The sequence below is a fragment of the Mytilus trossulus genome, chromosome 9, assembly GCF_036588685.1.
Source record: "Mytilus trossulus isolate FHL-02 chromosome 9, PNRI_Mtr1.1.1.hap1, whole genome shotgun sequence".
NCBI classification, from domain to species: Eukaryota; Metazoa; Mollusca; class Bivalvia; order Mytilida; family Mytilidae; genus Mytilus; species Mytilus trossulus.
Window position 1 is genome coordinate 30,176,938 of NC_086381.1, and position 5,985 is coordinate 30,182,922.

Genomic DNA, 5,985 nt, shown 5'->3' on the forward strand with positions numbered 1-5,985 from the left:
CAATTTCTTAATTATTTGCCCACGTTGATTGTTTTGTTTGTTTTGTTTGTTTTGAGTTTTTTTAGGGTGTTTTTTTTTTGGGGGGGGGGGGAATGTCATTTTGTCAATATTTATACGATTATTAGTATTTTTGATGTAATAGCAAATGATTCGTACACACTGTAAATTTAAGTTGAAACGGGGTTGATTTTGGGCATAAAAACCACCAATGACAAAGTTACTTTAAAAGATAACTTAAACCAGTTAAACTAACCTGCAATTTCATACTCTTTCGGAGTTGGTTAAAACAGTGCGGTGCCTGATTCAGATACGTCACAATTAGAAAGCTTAAAGGGTCAATGAGGCTCAAAGCTCCTTTCATCTTTAAAAACCCTCATGTCATAGAGAAGTTGTCTTGCCTCCATGAAAATTATGTTGTCGTTCCAGCTGACCAAGCATCAAATAATATTGTTTTTGTTTTCAAAAAACACTACATTGAATGCCTGATTAAGGAACTCGGGATAAATAACACACTTGGAAATTCTACATATAAGCTACGTACGCTTACGAAGCAGGAGAAAGTGGAAAACCACAAATCGGTTCTAATCTCCTTTGGTGTTAATCCAAATGATGAAGACCAGAATCTTCCATCCTTATATTGGATTCCTAAGCTTTACAAGAATTCTTATATTTATAAGGAAAGGTATCTTGCAGGTTCTTCCAAGAGTTCCACTAGACCCCTTTCTAAAGTTCTTACTGCCATACTCACTGCACTTAAAGAAGGACTTATTCCGAAACGGCATATTTAAAAGTGGTGTTAATCAGATGTGGATACTGAAAAATTCAATAGATTTAAACATTTAAACAACATGAAAACCTTTGAGTTTCCAACTCTTCACACCACTATTCCACATACTAAACTTAAAGCTCGACTGAAAGAACTCTTCAGATTATGTTTCTTTAACAAATAGGGCACTAGACGTTTTAAATATCTAGTTTTGGGCAGGAATTCAGCTTACTTTGTTAAAATAAGTCAGAGTCGAGCAAAACACGCACCAAAGAGATATAACTGTCATGCTGGACTTTTTAATTGACAACATATTTGTTTAAATCGGAGGGTTGGTCTTCCAACAGACTATTGGAACCCCAATGGTTACCAATTGCGCTCTTCTACTTGCAGATTTGTTTTTGTATTCCTATGAAGCAGAGTTAATCCAAGGGTTTGAACAAAAAGGAGAAAAGAAATAAGCCCAGTCTTTTAATTTCACCTTTCGGTATATTGATGATCTACTGTCTCTAAATAATAATAATAGATTCAGTGATCACTTACATTTAATATATCCAAGTGAACTTGAAATTATAGATACTACCGACACAGATAAATATGCTTCATGTTTAGACCTTTTTCTCGAAATGACTACTGATGGTAGGCTAAATACCAAAATGTATGACAAACGTGAAAATTTTAACTTTCCTATAGTCAACTTTCAATTTCTGTGTAGCAACATCCAGCACCAGCATATGGAGTATGTGTGTCTCAATTGATACATTGCTCTATAGCTAGCTCAAAGTACGTTGATTTTGTTGAACGAGGAAAACTGCTTTCTCAAAAGATGCGAGGACAGGGCTATGAATTAATCAAATTAAGGTCATCACTCAGGAAATTTTACGGTCGTCATCATGAGCTCATTAACAATCATGACAAAAGTGTGTTATAAATCATATCTGATATTCTTCTTCGGTCATAATAACCTTCCATCATTACCGGACTGAACAATGAGATAATACGACGGGTGCTGAACACGGTGCAGGAAATGCTTACTCTTCCGGAACACCTGAGTTCACTCCCGGTTTTTAGTGGTGTACGTGTTGTTTCTTATTTATTATTTATAACTGTTGATGTAAATGTCTTTTGGTTTAACGAGTCTTTTTTTACTCCTTGGTTTTGATTGTTATTATCTTATACATGTAACAGCATGCACATATTTTCAGGTCTTCTCAAAATAAAATTGCAATCTATTTACCTCAAATGAATTGAGTATAAAACGTCTTAAGCAATATCGGTAAGACATAGGACCGGAAGGGTAAGCAGATCCTGCTTCACATATGGCACCCGTCGTGTTGCTTATGTGATAACAATAAAATGTGATATGTGAGCACAACTGTGCAATCTAACATTCAGAAAATATTCAGGTACCACCAATGGTATCACAAAAGTGAAGTTCCGAATAGGGTCAATATATTGTGCTGATTCATCATCTCTGTTATAAGTTACCATCTCCAGTTATGATACAAAAACAGGAAATCCAGAAAGAAAATTAAAAATGAATCTGAACGGACGCAACCATCATGCAGCTAAAAGTATTTTCGCTTAATAATCAATAGAAGATGCGAATTCTTTAATAACTACCGTGTGAATGTTTAGAAATTCGTGAAAACGAAATTTCGTTGATAAAGAAATATACAAATTTTGTTGATTTTTTATTTTATGGTTTTGTCTATCATTACTTTTGGCAGATTGTTTTAAGTTGATGTTTCATGTTCCCATAAACAATAATTTCGGCTAAGATGGAGGAACATCTCTATCAACTTCTGTTTTTAATTCACCGGGAACTCTTTTCTCATATTGGAAATTATGCAATTGACTTTATTAAGAGTATTTCATATTGGAACTTCATCAAGTTTCCACCTGTCACATGTCAAAAAAGATGAAACCTCAGCAATGTACTTGTTCTTTATTTCACGTTTTCTACAGAATTAACTAACATAGTGTTCACAAATTTCTCGTTTATTCTTAAAACTTCTCTTATACATATTCCCGAAGAAGGAAACTTGTCCCTTTGTTACGGCCAGAATTCACCTTAAAATTGTTGCCAACAAAAGACACAAATCAATAATAAAATTCAAACAAGATTTATTATATACAAGTTTACAAGAAATATTACACAAATTGTAATGTCAATTTAACTTAACGGTCAAAATATGAGTCCAATCTTTATTTCTTTTTCTTTATCCGAAAATCTTCTCGAATCCATACAGAAAATTACATCCAATAGGTCATACTAGTATGATGTAGTTTGTGTAAATATAATTTTCATTCTGCATGTTAATATTTATCGATGTCTATGTCTGATAGTTTAGCTTTAGTGTCTGTATATATATATAGTTGTGGGGGGATCTCTAGAACACTGTAGAAAGGAAAGTCCTAGAAAACTGTGGAACGGAAGTTTCTATAACTATGTAAAACGTTTAGATAACGCATCTTTTATTGTGATCATTCTAGAATCGTTATGTAAGTCAAATTGAAAGTTCCGATCATTCCATTAGTATCTATGATTGTTCCCGCGATTTCCAAACTGCACAGCTATAAGATTATTTTGAAAACACTTATCAGGCCACACAAAATAAATTAGACCAACATACTTAAATATAGTAATTACAATATTATAACACTTTGTTCTGTTTGTATCTCCCATCTACGTGTACTATGGACAAATTTTTATTTATTTGAGATTTAATTATTGCTTTCTTTCCACAAGTGCAAGAACTTTTTAGCTGTATAATTTCATCATTATTAGTTTCACCTTTTAGCTTACCTTGCCCAAAAGGGTCAATTCAGCTTTTCTGATCATTTGGCGTTGGGATAACCTGCTTTAAATTAAATTTCTGGACAAAACTAAGCCAAACCTGGCATCAATCAATATTGGGGTGTCTTCATGCTTTAATACTATGTATCACTATTTTAATCTTATTTGACATTATTTACAAAACCACGGTTTTAATTTGTGCAGGTGAGCGACAAATGCTCTATGTGATTATTATATATTATTAGTATTTAAACTTTGAACGAGTTTTACTACTTTCAAGATCGAATATACAGATGTTGTAATCCTATAGTTGAGGTCTTTAAAGTTTATCAGCTATATATTCATTTTCATCTTACGGAAGTATTTTTGCAAATGTTTGTGTATTTTTTGTGAAGATTTTTCTCGATCAGCATTATTTTATGTGGATCCAGCGATTTTCTTAACGATAGAGCGAGAAGTTATCTTGAACAGTTCATTCTCCCTAGGACATGGATTTAATTTATCCATTAGTCTGTGTGGAAATCAGTCATGATTTGATAGGTGAGGGAACGATTCATAAATCAGATAAACTTATGAAGGTGTTTATAGTCCGAGTGATATATACAATGTATACCATGATAATAGAATTAATGAAAAAAGATAGGTTTCTACAATTAAAATAATTGTGATATTTGAGCAAAAGTATATCTATGGAAAATACGCAGAATATTCAATTACATTTTACGACATCAAGGTTTATCTGATGCATGGGAGTGTGGGAACTATGTTAAAATTTTTGAACAGTCCTCTCTGTTGAATATGCATCAAACAGTTGACGTGCAAATTCAGCCGGCCTTGTATGCATTACATGTGCTTTTAACCTTATAAAATATCGGTAGTGGCAGCTTATATAATTCAAATATTGAACATGGTGGAAGGTTAGCACGTCGTCAGGTTATTGTTGCAGAGTGATTGTATAGTTTTTATAGGTATATATGTTCTTTGGAAATTGTTGCTCATATTGAAACTTGGTTTTATTTATTTCACTCTATAAAAGAGCCGTGGTGTAGTGGTTAATGCATCGGACTACTACCACAAAGGTTCCTGGTTCGATTCCCGTTTGGGATGAAAATTTCAGGAACTCAATTTTCGGCTCTCCCTTGACACCATTTGCCAGTATGGTCTTAAGGAAACGATGATAGTCCGTCGGAAGGGGACGATAAATGGCTGACCCGTGTTAAGAGAGAGCCATATCTCTTGCACGTTAAAGACACCCTTGTAGATTTCGAAAAAGAGTAGGCTAATGCCGCTACAAGGCAGCACTCGCACCCGCAAAGTGGAAAGGGATTAATATAAGTTGCAAAACTTGTTTCCCAATCCACTCTAAATAAATATGTTTAAACTAAAGGGTTCTTACTAAAAGGCTTTTTGACGATTTTGATTCGACTTTGTATGTAATATACGTAGTATGAGTAAAGTTACTTATACACATACATAGGGATTGAAAGTAAACTGCTGTGTTGATTGGTTACTAGATAGTTGGGGTTAATTTGAGTATATTTTTGTCCATGTCGGGTAGATTTACCTAGGAAAATGAACTGAATATATTCATCTGAAGTATGTCTAATGATATATATAGGAATTTCATGTTAACAGATAAATTTAGTATGATATCTTATCAGTTTCAGCTTTAGTGGCTTTCTTGACATGCAATAGTGTGCCACGCTTAAGTGTGATGGTATAACACTTATAACACTCTCGTGTTTTGATGTTCGTGTCCAACATTATTTATTGCACAATAATATGAATTGTAATTGTTGCAACGGGTTTCAAGTTGTCCTACATTATTGAAAGCCACCATTCTGCATTCCCAAAGATATATATTGGTGTAAATTATATACACCTCTTCGGGATAACGTCCTCAAGATGTATCTTATACATAAACATTAAATAAGCATGATAAGTATCCTTACCAACACCTAATTAAATGGAACATAAACAAAATGTACTAAGTACAAACTACGTGCGCCGGCTCAAATGGGTGTAAGTAAATTAAGAATTATGAAGTGTTCTTTCAACGTTTTGACCATACATGTATGTTAGTAAAAAGGTTGATAAATTCCGGGTTTCAAATTTCATTTAACGACAGCTCCAACATTCTTGCAGTTCTGAATAAAATTTAAAATAGAAATAATACGATGTTCCTCGACTTGATTTGCTCATATAATTTAGTTATTTACCGATACACAGCCACTTATTTTTTAAATCTCATATTGCCATACAATTTTATAATGTATCGCATATTGATGAAGTTCACTTCACTATTGGCATATGCCGGACTTTAGTTTATGTAAACAAATATTAGCATGACGATAATGGGATACCTGGTATAATATTTATATAATATCAAGGCTTCGGCAATCTTTTTCTCGATATACCG